This window comes from Eriocheir sinensis, chromosome 56 (genome assembly GCF_024679095.1).
Source record: "Eriocheir sinensis breed Jianghai 21 chromosome 56, ASM2467909v1, whole genome shotgun sequence".
NCBI lineage: Eukaryota > Metazoa > Arthropoda > Malacostraca > Decapoda > Varunidae > Eriocheir > Eriocheir sinensis.
Window position 1 is genome coordinate 1430336 of NC_066564.1, and position 17865 is coordinate 1448200.

Consider the following 17865-nt stretch of genomic DNA (forward strand, 5'->3'; position numbering starts at 1 on the left):
ACTCTACCTTGCCCTCCAGTCCAGTCATGCCTTCCCCCTTTCCTCCTTATCCCCTCCCTATCTTCCCCTCTTTCCCCTCATCCCCTCCCTATTTAACCTTACCATCCCCTCCCTATCTCCCCTTCATCATCCCCTCTTCCCCCTCATTTCCTCCATCTCACCCTTACCCTCCCTCTCCTTCATCCCCTCCCTTTTGCCCCTTGCTCTCTTTATCGTCCCCTTCCCCACCCTTTACGACAATCCCCTACGCCTCTTGCACCCTTCACCCCTTCCTACGACCTCCCCCCTTTTAGCGATGATTTAGGGAGCGGCTAAAAGAGGGCAGATGGTCCTTGTAAATGGTTCACGGGGAGCCTAAGCTGGCGCCGCGGTTCACAGGTAATGGTTCAATTGGGGGTCAGGGGAGCGGTTTTCCCTTCATTTTCCCGGGTCCTGGTGATTTTTTTTCCCCCTCTCTCCGCCCTTCCCAAGCACCCGTTCGCACACATCGATCATTGGTGCTTGGCGGGGAAAGCTTGTCGGATTTTCTCTTGCACAGTAACTGGTTGTAGCGGTTTTTTTTTTAAGGGTAACAGGTGTTTTTCTTGTAATTTACCTTCTACACTAAACAAAAAAATCCTTCAGTTCTTTTTTTATCATCATTACTATTATCATTGCTATTATTATTGTTTATTTTCATCAACACTGCCATTTTTTTTTCCCCGGTGAGGGAGAAAAAAGAGAAAAGTTGCAAGGTTCGGGGAGAGTCAGACTTTAACTTCACCGCCGCCGCCGCCTTACTTGTTTATAGTCTCGCGTTGTCTCTACTTTTATCTTTTGTTTTACCTTTATTCAGTTCAGTTCAGTTCAGTAATAGGCGTAAGATAAGCCTTGGCATCGGCTCCCACTAGGCTGTTTCTTTAGTTCTGCTGTAGTTCCTGTGTTTTTCTACGCCTTGTTTTCCAGATAGTTTTAATATATGCTTTTCTTTCTTGTATGTCTTTTATTCTTTGTTCACCAAAAAGTAGTGATTCTGCTATTATTTTTACTGTGCTTGTGTGCCGAGTGAGCCTTGACGTGCGGAGAAAGTTATTTTACTCCTTCATTTATTTGTACACTTTCCCTCTCAACTTCATGTAGTAGTGAATGGACGGGACGATACTTGCTCTGAGTTTTTTAAGAGATCATAAAACGCCGGCCAACTATTCTAAGGGGCATATTACTAAACAATTCCTCGCCAAAGTTCACATATTTGACACGGCTTTCGTAGGAGTTTGGGGCATTTCCAGAAGTACTTTAATGACCCTGGTGGTAGTTTGACCCTTCTTCTGTACCATGAACCTAAAAACATATATTTGACAAGGCTTTCGTAGGAGTTGTGGGCATTTCCTGAAGTACTTTTATGACCCTGGTGGTAGTCTGACCCTTCTTCTGTACCGTGAACCTAAAAACATATATTTGACAAGGCTTTCGTAGGAGTTTGGGGCATTTCCAGAAGTACTTTTATGACCCTGGTGGTAGTCTGACCCTTCTTCTGTACCATGAACCTAAAAACATATATTTGACACGGCTTTCGTAGGAGTTTGGGGCATTTCCAGAAGTACTTTTATGACCCTGGTGGTAGTCTGACCCTTCTTCTGTACCATGAACCTAAAAACATATATTTGACACGGCTTTCGTAGGAGTTGTGGGCATTTCCAGAAGTACTTTTATGACCCTGGTGGCAGTCTGACCCTTCTTCTGTACCGTGAACCTAAAAACATATATTTGACACGGCTTTCGTAGGAGTTTGGGGCATTTCCAGAAGTACTTTTATGACCCTGGTGGCAGTCTGACCCTTCTTCTGTACCGTGAACCTAAAAACATATATTTGACAAGGCTTTCGTAGGAGTTGTGGGCATTTCCTGACGTACTTTTATGACCCTGGTGGTAGTTTGACCCTTCTTCTGTACCGTGAACCTAAAAACATATATTTGACAAGGCTTTCGTAGGAGTTTGGGGCATTTCCAGAAGTACTTTTATGACCCTGGTGGTGGTGTGACCCTTCTTCTGTACCATGAACCTAAAGAAACACTCATTAGAACCCGATTGAGTCCCTCCTTGACCTTTAGATATTGTTGATGTGAGAATCTGAAGTGTCTTATAATGCCGACCTAAGTGTTTTAATATCCGGATTTTCTTGAAGGGGGGTATTATAGTATTCCTTTCTTCTATTATACTTATTCTTATTACCATTATCATCACTATTATATCATTATTATCATTATTATTACTACAGTTTCCTTCTTATCATCAAAACCAGCACAGTCAAATTTTTATTCCTTTCTTCTATTATTCTTGTTCGTATTACCATCATCATCATTACTATTATACTATTATCATTATTATTACTTCAGCTCTCCTTCTTATCATCAAAGCCAGCACAGTCAAATTTGTAAACCCATCCCCATGCAGCAGGTATACGCCGACTGCACACCAGGAGCACCACCGTCATATATATAATTATACTTCACGGCATTTAACGTACACGCCCATCTTGACAGTTTACACGCATCTCAGTCAAAGGCGAGGAAAATTTTTAAAAAATTGCCCCCCCCCCCCCCCCCAACTTTACCTTTACCTGTGCCATTCATAGATAGAAGGACCTCTCTTTCGGCCACCTCTTTGGATTCTTTTTGTGAGCAACGAGTAGCGGGCTTTTTTTATTTATTATTGTTTACTTTTTTTGTGCCCTTGAGCTGTCTCCTTTGTTGTAAAAAAAAAAGTATATACACCGTTTTCACAACCAGATCAGTCACGTTGAAAAATACCTCCTACATACTAATGCCTATCTTAATCACGCCGCACCTCAGTTCCCCGCATCGAAAATTATGAAGCACCGCCCTCAACTTTATACCTGTACCTGTGCCATTCATATATAGAAGGAGCAAGTATACATCTCTTTCACAAACAGATTAGTCACGTTAAAAAATACCTCCTACATACTCACTCCCATCTTAACAATTTATAGGCGGTACTTCAGGGAAATTATTAAATACCGCCCCAAACTTTACCTCTACCTGTGCCACTCATAATTAAACCCGAAAATGAGGAAGAAACCATGGACACCTCTTCCACAACCAAATTAGTCACGTGAAAATACCCCGTGCGTGCTGACTAACATTTAAACATCCCTTTCCCACGTGCGCCGAATTCACACACACACACACACACACACACACACACACACACAAACACACACACTACCTCCGCATATACGCCGAACCGAGATGCCACAAAGGGACGGACGCCTTAAAATACGATTGTTGTCAAGGTCTAAAGATACTATCCCTTGGCTGCTTCTACTGCTTTTGGGTGACTTTCTCTTGCGGGGTTGGGACAGACCGGACGGGGGTTGGGAGGTGGAGGGGTTGGCACGTGTCAGGTTGTGGGAGGAAGGTGTGGTGGTGGAATTTGGGGTGGGGGAAGGAGGGTCTGGTGGAGTTTTGGGGTGGTTGGGGGATGGTGTAGGGAGGATGTGGTGGTGGATGGTGGACTGGGGGAGAGTGTAGTGGGGGTTTTGTGTAGGGGTGCGTGTTGGGAGACGGGAGTAGTGGGGAATTTGGCCTGGGGGAGAGTGTGGTAGAGAATTTTGGGCTGGGAAGGGTGTGTTGGTGGGTTTGGGCTGGAGAAGGGGCTGAGGTAGGGTGTGGCACTGGGGGTTGGGCTGGTAAGTTTAAGGGTGGGATGCTGATAAAGAATGAGGGGAAAAAAAAAAACCCGAGAATTATCACAAACTTGAGCCCCAAAAGTGATGATGATGATGATGATGACGGATCGCGGAAGTGAGCGAAACGGCAGAATGCGATATAATTTGATAAACGTAAAAAAAAAAAAAAGAGAACTCCAGCAAAGCAAATTAGGAAATAATGAAAAAAACGCTTTACAGAAAAAAACACCAAACACCAAAGTTAAATGATAAAATACTTGCAAAAACTGAACCTGCAATTAGCGTTTTTTTCTTTTTTTTTCTTATAATAACAAAAAATGGGTTATTAAATTAGCATGTTTAATAGTGAGACAAAACAACTAAGTACATCAATTAAAACTACCTCCTCTGCTCTAAAAAAAAAAAAGAAAAAAAAAGTAATATTAACAAAAAAAAAAAAAAATACCTCATAATTTTTCACCCTAAAGTTTATCAATTAAAACATCACCACCACCACCACCAACAACAACCCATCTACTGTACCTGGGAGGGAGGGGGGTGGGGCGGCTTTCGTTAAGGTAGTGCAATTAAAAAAGTTATCGGCAACACAACGTTATCGGCAACACACTCACACAGTCAAAAACAAATGCCTATCGTGAGTGCGAGTTATTTTTCACCGTGAATTATCGGCGCGGGGAGCAACGGTGTGAGCGACCCGCGAGCCGAAGTGAACTGGAACGATCTCGGAAAGTTGCGGAAGGGGCTGAAGAAGTTTACAAGAGGCCACGTGGGGGCATACTCACACGAGGGGGAGGCTCTGCACACACCAAGACGGGGATTGCGTCATAATGGGCGTGCAGGTGTAGCGTGGAAGAGGGGCGTCGCGGGGGGAAGCAGAGGAGCCAGCAAAGGGCGAGGGTGGTCGGCAGGAGGCAGCTGAGCGGAGGCTGGGCAAGGCTGGTGTGGAGGGCCGACACACACACACCCAGCCTCTCGCAGCCAAGGATACGCACGCGCTCACTCTATGCTCGCCCTCCTCCTCCTCCTCTACCTGTTCCTCCTCCTCCATCTCCTCCCCCTTCTTTTCCTCCTCCTCGTCTATCTCTCCTCCTCCACCCATACTCTATATCTCCCTCCCTCTCAGCCTGCTCCCTCCCTCTCTCATCTCATACCTCACATTCACTACTCTCACAGCCCTTCCCACTCCCCCCCCCCCCCCCTCTCTCTCTCTCTCTTTCATACGGCCGTAGCTCTTTTCCGCTACTTCGTCTCCTCTACCACACACATATATTCTCTCTCTCTCTCTCTCTCTCTCTCTCTCTCTCTCTCTCTCTCTCTCTCTAAATAGCTAACTAACAAACCCCTTTAATATGAGTAGCATTTACATCATGGATACACACACACACACACACACGTCTTTCCCGCGTTGACATTTTCCTTATTTACGCCTTACGCAACGCACACAGTCTTTTCCAGCCACTCAATATTCTTTTTTCTCCTTTCTCTCTCTCTCTCTCTCTCTCTCTCTCTCTCTTTTATCCCATGTCACAACTTCGCTCTGACTTCAACGCCGGAGGAGAGAAGAAGGAAACGGCTTGCATTTGGTTATTCCCTCGATGCAACCCCGGGAGAAAGGCGTCGTGAGGTGTTTCAAAGCATACAAGACATGAAGGGAGACGAAGGCGATAGAAGGAGAGGACCACATAACAGGAGGACTTGTGGTGGGAAGATGCGATGAGGAGGAAGGAAAAATGATGGGAGATGATGTTTTCTTGAGGGTTCTTTTTGATGGTGGTGGTGGTGGTGAAGGGGGACACGGAGCCACTTGTGATAGGCGGGATGGAAGGAGGAGGGTTGGCAGGCGCTGGGGGCTTCTGGAGGAGGTTATTTCTACTTTCTGGTTGTGATGGTTGGGGCTAAAGAAGGTCGTAAGGGCGGTAGATGGAGGACGAGCAAAGGCACTAGGGTGATAGGGGAGGAATGATGGGCGTTGGGGGCTTCTGGATGGTTGTTTCTGTTGGTGAGGTCAGAAGGAGGGTCACGTAGGGTTGCGGACAAGGCCAGAGATGACAGGCACTTCGTAAAATATGCGTTGGTAGGGGAGGGAGGAATGGTCGGGGTTCGGGGTTTGCGTCTGGTGGTGTCGGTCGGGAAAGAAAGAAGGTTGCGATGGGATGTGGACAAAGCCAGAGAGATGAGAGGCACTTCGTAAAATATGCGTTGGTAGGGGAGGGAGGAATGGTCGGGGTTCGGGGTTTGGGGTTCTAAAAGGTTGCGTTTGATGGTGCTGGCGGGCAATGGGGGTCGCAGAGAGATGTGGAGAAGACGACAGAACCAGTGAGCTGAGGGACTTCCTAAAATATGCGTTGGTAGGGGAGGGAGGAATGGTCGGGGTTCGGGGTTTGGGGTTCTAAAAGGCTGCGTCTGGTGGTGCTGGCGGGCAATGGAGGTCGCAGAGAGATGTGGAGAAGACGACAGAACCAATGCGATGAGGGACTTCCTAAAACATGCGTTGGTAGGGGAGGGAGGAATGGTCGGATTTTGGGCGGTTCGGGGTTCTGTATGGTTGCGTTTGGTGGTGTTGGTCGTGGTGCGAAGCGGACAAGGCCAGTGAGAGATGACAGGCACTTCGTAAAATATGCGTTGGTAAGGAAAGGAGGGACAGTCGGCGTTTGAGGTTCGGGGTTCTAAAAGGTTGCGTCTGGTGGTGCTGGCGGGCAGTGAGGGTCGCAGAGAGATGTGGACAGGCCCAGCAAGGTGAGGAAGGCGTCGTGAGGCCCATCGATCCTCAAGAGTGACCTTGTTAGCTGGTCTCTTGCCGACGGGAGGGTGAGCGCTAGGCCAGCAGTTTCCCGGGAAAAACGACGCCTCTCCACTCTCCGAGAACAAGGAAGAGAGGAGGGAAAGAGGACTAGGAGGAGGAGATGGAGGGAGTATACAGTAATAGGAGAAGAGGGAAGAGAATAGTTGTGTAGGAGGAGGAGGAGGAGAAGGTTGAGTGAAGGAAGGATTTGTTTGTTTGCTTCTTGCCTTACTATTTGTGCACGTATCTAGACCTTCATTGTATTGTTGCCTCTGACACTGAGAAAAAAAAAGTGGAAAACATCGTCATTATTTTCCTCTTTAAGTCTGTGTCACAAGAACGAAAGGAACTTGTAGACGTGATGATAACGCTTTCTTTTCTTATTTTTCCTTTTTCGTTTTCAGTTCCCGCGTCGCGTTAATTCTTTCGTCACCGCTCCTGCCACACTCTGACTCTTCCCCGCCAAGAAGAGACGCCGCCGCGGTGGGCACAAGACGCACCTCGCACGCCACACATCGACGCAAAAACCTTTCCCCAACAAATATCTCCCTTTTTCCTTTCTTCTGCCTCGCGCGCCGTGAGTTCCGGACGCGACACGACTCTCACGATGCATCAAGTGCGGTGGGTCCCTGGCATCGTTTGTCCTCCACTGTGAGGCGGCAGGGAAGAGGAAAAAGAAAGGGGCGGAGGAGGCTGGTGGAGGGACAGAAGAGGAAAAATGAGGGAAAATGGGAAAAGGGAAAAAAGTGACGGAGACTCAAATATATCTTCTCTCTTCCTTGCGCCCGGTAATTTCCATGTTTTTCAGGGGAAAGGAGAGTAGTTACCATACGCCTAATATTACAAACGGTGAGCACATCTGAGTATGAGTAGAAACAAGCACTCGAGAGGCTGTGGTTAAAGAGACTTGCTGTTCATTTCGGCCAAATTGTGGTCATCGGCCGAAGCCATTCCCGTGTGACGAAACCAGAGAGGGAGAGCGAGAGAGAGAGAGAGAGGGGGGGTGGGGGGGGGGAGACAACGCGTCCTTCCGTCAGGGGCTCGAACACGCCAGTCCACGCCGGGAAAAACTAGTGACGAGATAATTACTTTCGGCCGAGTGAGGGACGAAGGGACGGGCGGGCGGCGGCGGTGACAGCGGCGACCACTGCCAAGCCTCGCCGACCCCGCACCTGACGCCACGCCGGGGACACGCTCGCCAAGGTGTGTCAGGTGAGGCGGCCGGAAGAAAGCCTCAGGGATACCAAATGACTTCGGATAACTAATAAAGGAAAGTATTTAGTGATAGTAAACGGATAGATGATAGACATAGGCACAGTACACTTATTTCAGATATAATTTAAAGTGAGTGTTTGGTAATGGTGAGTGGATTAGTGATAGGTAAAGACACGATACGCTTGCTTCAAATTAAGTGGATTAGTGATAGGTAAAGACACGATACGCTTGCTTCAAATTAAGTGGATTAGTGATAGGTAAAGACATGATACGCTTGCTTCAAATTAAGTGGATTAGTGATAGGTAAAGACACGATACGCTTGCTTCAAATTAAGTGGATTAGTGATAGGTAAAGACATGATACGCTTGCTTCAAATTATTAAAAAAAAGTAGTGTTTGGCAATAATAAATGGATAAGTGATGGAGATACAGGTACGGTACGCTTGCATCAGGTAATTAGGAGAAAGGAAAGCATTTGATAAGGATAAATGGATATATGATCGGGATAGGTAAGGTATGCTTGCTAATCTGTACGCAGGATTCTAGTTAGTAGGGAAAAAAAAATCTATATAAACGCTTTCCCCGCGTTTATGTTCTTGTCATTTTCCAGTCTACATTTCCATCCATCGCTATTTTACATATTTCCAGGGGGTAGAGGTCCTGGGTCTTCACCACTAGGGCAGGGAGGAAGGGAAGAAATGCTAGTGTACGGAGAAAGTATGAACCAACAATCGCTTTCCCGGTTCTTGTCATTTTCCAGTCTACATTTTCACCCATCTCTATTTTACATATTTCCAGGGGGTAGAGGTCTTGGGTCTTCACCACTAGGCAAGGGAGGAAGGGAAGAAATGCTAGTGTACGGAAAAACTATGAACCAACGCTCGCTTTCCCCGTTCTTGTCATTTTCCAGTCTACATTTCCATCCATCGCTATCTTACATATTTCCAGGGGGTAGAGGTCTTGAGTCTTCACCACTAGGGCAGGGAGGAAGGGAAGAAATGCTAGTGTGCGGAGAAAGTATGAACCAACAATCGCTTTCCCGGTTCTTGTCATTTTCCAGTCTACATTTTCACCCATCTCTATTTTACATATTTCCAGGGGGTAGAGGTCCTGGGTCTTCACCACTAGGCAAGGGAGGAATGGAAGAGATGATAAAATGTACGGAAAAACTATGAACCAACGCTCGCTTTCCCCGTTCTTGTCATTTTCCAGTCTACATTTTCACCCATCTCTATTTTACATATTTCCAGGGGGTAGAGGTCTTGGGTCTTCACCACTAGGCAAGGGAGGAATGGAAGAGATGATAAAATGTACGGAGAAACTATGAACCAACACTCGCTTACCCCGTTCTTGTCATTTTCCAGTCTACATTTTCACCCATCTCTATTTTACATATTTCCAGGGGGTAGAGGTCTTGGGTCTTCACCACTAGGGCAGGGACGAATGGAAGAGATGATAAAATGTACGGAGAAACTATGAACCAACACTCGCTTTCCCCATTCTTGTCATTTTCCAGTCTACATTTTCACCCATCTCTATTTTACATATTTCCAGGGGGTAGAGGTCTTGGGTCTTCACCACTAGGCAAGGGAGGAAGGGAAGAGATGATAAAATGTACGGAGAAACTATGAACCAACGCTCGCTATCCCCGTTTATGTCTTTGTCATTTTCCAGTCTACATTTTCACCCATCTCTATTTTACATATTTCCAGGGGGTAGAGGTCTTGGGTCTTCACCACTAGGCCAAGGAGGGCGGGAGGAGATCCTAAAGTGTACGGAGGAACTTGCCTTTTCCCTTTGTTTTTATATCCTACGCCTTTTTCCCTTCCGTTTTTATACGCAGCGTAACGGCAGCTAAATGTCTGAGCGCTACGAGTGGTTCCCTTGGTGGGGGCTGGGGGACAAGGGCGTGCGTAGGGGAGCTTGCTGTACTGGCGGCGTATGGGGTACATTGAAATTTGTGCGGGTTGTGTGAGCCCTGTGGTCCTGGGTCAGTAGGGTGCATGGGGGGCAGGGCATGGAAGGGGGTCACGTTGAGGGCTAGGGCCACGCGACAGCTGCTGGTGACGGAGGCAGAGGAATGGGGGGGGGGGGGGGGGTAATATTAATACTGTGTGCTGGCTGGCCCCCATAGGCAAGCCCGACGGTTCAACTTACGCCTCGCTGGGCCTCACAACGCCACCTCCCGCCCCGGGGGACGCAGGTTGGGGGACTACAGGCTACAGGCGGCCTTCTGCTACACACATCGAGCGCTTTAATCTCGCCCTTTGTATTGTGACTCTTGTTGGGTGGCTATCTTTGTGTATTTCTTTGTAGTGAGGGAGATTACAAGGGTTTCTGTCCAGTGTCTGTCCCCACCCCATCTAATACCGGCTGTTCTTTTTTTCGTTGTTTTTTTGTGTGTGGTAAGCAAGTAAGAAAGTAGCAGACAGCTTTTATGCATACAAAGAAAACCCTAAAAATGCGAGAGTTTAGAAGAGTATGAACATCCACTAAGAAAATGAAAGGTAGAGTGATTAACCAGCACCGCCAAGACATCCATTAACAATCCATGATCAAAACCCGACTTCGTGCATTGGTCCATTGCTGGCAGCGTCGCCGTGGCTACAGTGACGAGGCAAGGCGTGGATCATCGAGCCAAAGACGAAGGCACACTAGTCAGCCAGTGCTCTCGACATCCAGTAAGGAATTATGGGATTGTCAATATTTTTCTACCGAGTAATCACCGAGTTATCACACCTGCAACCGGTGGCACATTAACTGACGGTGAATACAGAAGGGTAAGACTTGAAGACCAGACCAATATGCGGTACAGTGATGCTGCAGCGGGTATTAGCAAATGGTTGAAGTTGTAATGACTATCCAGTAGTGCAGCATTAAAATCCATGCCAATATACAATGATACTGCATTTTCTTTATTAAAATATTTGTTTGCCTTAGGCTGAGAACCTTGACGCTAAAGGCCACAAATGAACAGCTACATCCGACTTGATGCAACGATCCTTCACGTTTACAACATAAGAGCAACCGCGTGGTGTGTCCCGGTTCGTCAAGGGCAAGGCAGGCCATTACCACTACCACAGGTCGAGAAAAGCCCCGCGGCCCCGGACCCGCCGCCGACCCGACACAAAGACTCACGCGTGACTTATCTGTCGCCGCCGCCGCGTTCACGATGGAAAGAAAGAAAGAAAAAAAGGCCACACTCAATTTGCGGGAATGGTTCATATTTGGATGCATGAAAAACATCTTTCTTTTCCTATCAGACAAAATGAAAGGCGAGTTGTTGTGGTTAATATATATATATATATATATATATATATATATATATATATATATATATATATATATATATATATATATATATATATAATGCAAATTAAAATGAAAGAAAACTATGAGAATGACAATGATACATATTGATATCGCCTTCAAACTTAAAATGAGGAACGAGTGTCCACCGTGATGAACGGATGGGAACAAAAACACGCCCCAAGGTAACAAGGCAGCATGGACTCAGCGTCACGCGGACAAAAATCACAACAAAAGCTTGTAAAAAAAAAAAAAAAAAAAAAAAAAAATCTAGAATAAGATGATAACGATCGCAATGATCAAAATGAAATATTTCAGTAAATTCAGGACAGAAACAAAAGGGTATATAATAAAAAAATATAATAATAATAATAATAATAATAATAATAATAATAATAATAATAATAATAATAATAAAACATCAAGAATTCTAGGTAGAGTAGTGTATCTTACAAGAAGAAAAAGAAGAGGAGGAGGAGGAGGAGGAAGAGGAAACAGAGGAGGAGGAAGAGAAGACACAGGAGGAGGAGATGAATCGAGACAGAGGAGGAAGAGGAGGAGGAGGAGGCGGAGGAGAAGACAGAGGAGGAGGAGGAGGAGGAGGAAGGTGGTGGCCTCTGAAGGAGCAGGTAGGGGATCGGACAGGTAACTTTAAGGAACAATTCTTAAAGCGATACAACCTTTGCTATACTTTTTGTCCCTTCCCGCCTCTATTATTTCTCCATTCATTCTACTTAGTCTTCTGGAGTGCCGGCAGAGGGCAGAGTGCGCGAGGCGGGGCGGTGTAAGTGGCTCCAAGGCGTGTGTGTGTGTGTGTGTGTGTGTGTGTGTGTGTGTGTGTGTGTGTGTGTGTGTCCCGAAGAGTCAACAGCCATTAAAAGAAGACAAACAGGGCAGCTTATCCTTCCCTGTTTGCATCACATTCAGCCGAAATTGTTGCTCTCTCTCTCTCTCTCTCTCTCTTCTTTCTATTTTCCTTCCTTCCTTCCCTTTTTTTCTTTCTTTCTTTCTTATTTTTTCTTTTTTTCTTTCTTTCTTTCTTTCTTTCTTTCTTTCTTTCTTTCTTTCTTCTCTTCTCTTCTCTTCTCTTCTCTTCTCTTCTCTTCTCTTCTCTTCTCTTCTCTTCTCTCTCTCTCTCTCTCTCTCTCTCTCTCTCTCTCTCTCTCTCTCTCATTACTACTACCGCCGTCCCCTTCCTTCACACGCTCTCATTCATTCTCCGTCACCTTCGTCTCTACTTCTCTCAGCTCATTCTACCCTGCCACTCTTCGCTGATTCCATTCTCCCTTCACTGTCGCCTCCCCTTCCTCCCTCCCTCCTCTTACCTTCCCTACACCTTCCCATTTTCTTTATCGTGACTCCCTTCCAAAATATGAGGGCCCCCTATTCCTTCCTCGACTTATTTTCTCTCCTCTTTCGTTTCTTCCTGTAACTTATTTTTTTCTATTTTGTTGTCTCTCTCTCCTCTTCCTATTCCCTCTATTTCTTTCTTCTGCCTTCTTTAGCCGTGTCCTCCTCCTCCCTTCCCAGTTTTCATCTCTTTTTCTCCTCCTTTTTTCCTGTTTCCTGTTTCTCTTCTCTCAATGTCGTCTTCCTCCTTTTTTCTCTTTTCCTTTCCTCGCCTGCTTTACCCCCTCCTCCCTTTACTTTTTCATTTTCCTTCTTCTTTTTCTCTTAATTTCCTTTCCTACTGTTTTCCTGTTTCCTCTTTCTCTTTTCTCAATTTCTTCTTCCTCCTTCTTTCTCTTTTCCTTTCCTCGCCTCCTTTACCCAATCCTCCCTTTACTCTCTCATTTTCCTTCTCCTTTTTCTCTTAATTTCCTTTCCTTCTATTCTGCCGTTTCCACTTTCTCTTCTCTCAACTTCTTCCTCCTTCCTCCTTTTTTCTCTTTTCCTTTCCTCGCCTCCTTTACCCCTCCTCCCTTTACTCTCTTAATTTCCTTTCCTTCTATTTTGCCGTTTCCTTTTTCTCTTCTCTCAGATTATTCCTCCTTCTTCTCTCTCGTATCTCCTTCCTCTTTTCCCTTCCTCACCTCCCTTACCCAACTCCACTCATTTCTTTCCCATTTTCCTTCTCCCTCTCCTCATATTTTGCCGCTTGCTCCTTCTCTTCTCTCAGTTCCTTCTTCCTCCTTCGTCTTTTCCCTCCCTCGCCTTCCTTACCCCCTCCTCGCCCCACTCCTCCAACTTGCACGAGCAGCTTGGGAAATTCCAATAGTCCGGCTTCTCATAACCCACCTGAGGGCTGGACTGCGTGGCCTCGCTCCCCCAAGGAATAAGTCTACAGCGAGGCGACGGGGAGGAATTTTTCAGCGAGACTTGACAGGGTAGGGGCGGAGAGTGACACGTGACGGGGGGCAGGTAGACTTGTGGCGCTGGCTGGACAGGTAAATGGCCAGGTAAGCGATGCGATAACAGGTGATGTGGGATGTGGGGTCTATACAGGTAAATGAAGATGGTGTGGGATATGAAATGGATGGAAAAGGAAATATCTCAAGGGCAAAAATAAATGGAAAAAAAAAGAGTTCGCTAATCACTGCTCCTATAAGAGAAAGTTAAGATGAGTGGCCAAAAGGGAGGTCAATTTCGGGTGGAGAGGTGCTTTGATGTTAAGAAAAGTTGCTAAGAAAAGGACTATAGGAAGTAGCGTCTATTATAAGAGGTATTACAGTGAATTAGAAAGAAACACATGATAATAAAAAATAGTTGAGGGTAAAGTTGTGAGATGCGAGAATGTGGGAGGGACTTTATGTATATAGATGGTCTTGAGGTTGTCAGGGAGCAGGTAACGAAAGGGATAACTCAGTGATTGTTTGCAGCGCTACAGAAACACGCGACATCATAAGAGGTATTACACTGACTTAGAAAGAAACTCTTGGTATAATAAAAATGGTGAGGGTAAAGTTATGAGATGCGAGGATGTGTGAGGGACTTTATATAGATGGTCTTGAGGTTAATCAGAGGACAGGTAACGAAAGGGATAACTCAGTGATTGTTTGCAGCGCTACAGAAACACGTGGCAAAGAGAGAATGGACTACAGGGCGAGCAGAGTGAAATGCGAAGACGAGAGAAGTTAACTGAGGAGAATTAAACCATAAGAAAGGCGACGAAAGCGAAATCATGACAAAGAAAAAGAGATGATGGACCGAGGAGTGTGAGATGAGAAGACAGTTGAGGAGGGAAACTGAGAGGAAAAAGAAACCACAAATAAAAGACCACGAAAAACAACACATACACGCAAGAAATCAACGAGAATAAACGACACATAAAAAGAGGAGATGAAAGACCGAGGAGTGTGCGATGGGAAGACAGGTGAGGAGGGAAACTGAGAGGAAAACCCCCCACAAATAAAAGATATCGAAAACAGCACATACACGCAAGAAATCAACGAGAAACAAAACAAAATGAGCTCGGGGTGAGGGGTGGCGGGGTGGCGGGGGGTGGGGGGGGAAATGAAAAAAAAAAAAAAGATTCCGGTAAATTGTTTGTGAGGAAGAGTCGATGAGGTCAGGGAAGAAGGGGGATGAGAAAAGGAAGGAAGATGCAAGAAAGAAAGGGAAAGGGGAGGTGACGTAAGAGAAAAGAGGGGGAAAAGAAAAGGAAAGGGATGGGATGAATAAAAAAGAGGGGGGAGGGGTAGCATGAGGGAAGCAAGATGGCGCCACTATGAAAACACTCGCCGCTATAAGATGAACGTAACAAAAAAATGGTCTTCAATAATCAACCTAAGGGGGACGATGATGTACTTTTTTTTCTTGAGGCATGGACGTACTACATGAGCCCAGTAGTCTCTCCTATTTCATTCACATCATCGGAAAACCAGTCAGCTCTCCGCGTCCATGCAAAGACTTACAACCTCTACACACACACACACACACACACACACACACACTCCCTTACATGCAAAGTGGCAATGTTCAGGCCGTCACGATAACACGGAGGCAATGCGAAGTGGGTAGGAGATATAGATAAAGTTGGGTCCTACGTCGCCATTGCTGCAAGTGGCTCCGGGGTCATCTCCGCACCCCCTAACAAAAAAAAATCCATAACAGTACCAATTAAGGGAACAGCTAACGGGCAGGGGGGAAAAAATGCCTCTGATTTACTAACGAACTGACACACATGGAAAAAAAAAGAGTATACGGAAATCCAAAACTAAACTGCACTAATCCACTTTTTTTCCCCCTTTTTAATCAGAGTTCGGAAATATGGGTTGGTATTATAAGACACATACGGTTCTCACATCAGCTATTTCTAAAGGTCAAAGAGGGGGTCAGTCGGGTTCTAATGAGTGTTTCTTCAGGTTCATGGTACAGAAGAAGGGCCAAACTACCACCAGGGTCATAAAACTACCCCCGGAAATGCCCAAAACTCTTAGGAAAGCCTTGACAAATAGGTGAACTTGGGCGACGAAATGTTTAGTAATACAGCCCCATGGTGTCTGGAATTTGCCGATGGAGAGCTTGTATCCTGACCCGAAAAAAAGAAGGTTGGCGGTGAGCGGTGTGATTAATGGAACCCCTCGCGCGGCGCCCCTACACGCCCGCCGCCGCACCAGTGACACACCCGCCGCCACGCATGCAAGTACACGCGCCCCTGTGATTAATGAATGTGAAAACCTTGAGGCCTGTGCACAAACCCGGGACACACACACACACACACACACACACACACACACACAGAGAGAGAGAGAGAGAGAGAGAGAGAGAGAAAGGGGGGAGGCGTAGGGAAGGAGTATATAGGGCGGGTCTCGCGTGGCCTACAGTAGTAGTAGTAGGAGGAGGAGGAGGTGGTGGTGGTGGTGGTGGTAAGAGGAGGAGAAGCAGGAGGGGAGGAGTGAGCAACCAACGCCCGTACACACACACACACACACACACATACACACACGCACACACACATATACGCCACGAGGAGTCCGCCTCTGCCACACTTCCGCCATCCCATTTCCTCGCCATTTTTGCGTGTGCGTGCCTTTTGGGGTGCCACAACGGACGGCACTCAACGAAGGACTCCTGTCACACGTGGGCTTTGATCCTGGTTAGGGGACTACACTCACTTCCTTCCGAGGGGGCCAGAGGGGGGCGAGGGGGGCGAGAGGGAGCGTAAGCGTCGGTGTTTGGGCTGCGTGGCGGGTGTAGTGTGGCCCGCCTCCGCAACCCTATACATTAAAGAGGAGCACCCACACCACCTCGCCACACTATTCGCGACTCACACCACACCACGCTGACACGAGGCGAGCCGCGGCCCTGCCCTGTCCTGCTCCTTCTCCTCCTGTTGCTTCTACTGCCGACTTAATCTCTCTCTCTCATTATTTCTTCCCTCTTCTCTTTATCCTCCTCTTCCTCTTTCCTTCCCTACTTCACACCTCCTCCTCCTCCTCCATTCCTTTAACCGACTTAGGGCTGTATTTTAAGACACCATCGCTTCTCACATCAACTATTTTTAAAGGTCAAAGAGGGGATCAATCGGGTCTTCGTGAGTGTTTTTTAAGGTTCATGGCACAGAAGAAGGGTCAAACTACCACCAGGGCCATAAAACTACCCCTGGAAAGGCCTACAGCTCCTACGAAAGCCATGTCAAATATGTGAACTTGGGCGACGAAATGTTTTAAAGTACGACTCTTAATCTCTCTTATTATTTCTTCGCGAAAGCCTTGTTAACCCGGTAGCAGCGACGGGCCAAATTTGTGGCTTTACCGTGTACCAACGACGGGCCAAATATTTGTCATGATATAAACCCCAAAAACAGATGATGCATAAACAGATCACAAATGCGTTGATATATATTATGAAATGGTTTGCGTGAGTGATGTTTTTTCTCATTTTTCTCGCTTTCTCGCCTTGAAGAAACATGATCCCCGCAGCTACTGGGTTAAATATGTGTGCTTGGGCGGTGCAATGTTTAAGAGAACGACACTAAGCCCATCACATTGCAAGAGAAATCAGGACACATCACACACAACTAAGAAAACCCACCCATGTTCAAATACTTCGCTTATGGTTCTTTGGTATCGCTCGCTGTTATTTCTCTTCCCCGGTGTTTCTGGCTGTACCTTGAAGACTTCCTTGCTACTGTGAATTATATGACGAAATAGGGGTTTGTCTTATCTTTCCGCCGCTACTACCAACTTGAAATGGATGCTCGTTTATTTTCATTCATACCAGCGTGGGACAGCCAAGGCCTAGGGCAGTTGGTAACACTGAGAAGCCAGGAGGCGAATGGGACAACTGGGATATATTTCACCATTTTCCTCGTGTTGTCCGTCCCTTCCGCTTACCTCGGCCTGACTTCTTCACTACACACTCCCGGCGACAGCACCAACATGTACCTCCCATCAGACATGCTCTCAAGAGTTAATAATGCATACAAGCTCTTATATAGCCTAGTCAAAACAGCCTGCCTTCACTATACAGATTTCCAGCAACACGACCCTCCCATCAGACGTGTTCTCAAGAGTTAATAATGCATACAAGCTCTTATATAGCCTAGTAAAACAGCCTGACTTCACAATACACAGTCCCACAAGCGCAAAACGTTCTTCGCCTTTTATATAGCCTAGTAGCCTGACTTCTTCACTATACACATTCCCAGCAACAAGTCCCTTCCATCAGACGTGTTCATACAAACTCATCGCGAAGCTTTAAAGAGAAGGAAAACAGTTCTTCGCCCCTTCTATAGTCTGACGCACCGGCCTCTCACGACAAATTCCCAGCAACAATAACACGACCCCCTCATCATAGCCACCACGACACACCTTTATCAACAATGCATATAAGAGAGGGAAAGTTCATACGTTAGTTAATGGCCACTTACTTGGGTAGGGGAAGACGAGGGGAAGCTCCATCAATCCCCTCATGAAAGAACGAGGAT

At 46.4% G+C, this 17865-nt stretch overlaps 1 protein-coding gene across 1 annotated transcript in view; it reads right to left on the reverse strand.

The window, feature by feature from the left end:
- The window catches only part of LOC126984152 (sodium- and chloride-dependent GABA transporter 1-like), a 102937-nt gene extending 98307 nt beyond the window's left edge, over positions 1-4630 (reverse strand). The window contains exon 1 of the mRNA XM_050837544.1: positions 4471-4630. The gene's annotated coding sequence lies outside the window, so the exon portion shown is untranslated. The remainder of the gene's footprint in view (positions 1-4470) is intronic.
- Positions 4631-17865: the final 13235 nt, after the last annotated feature.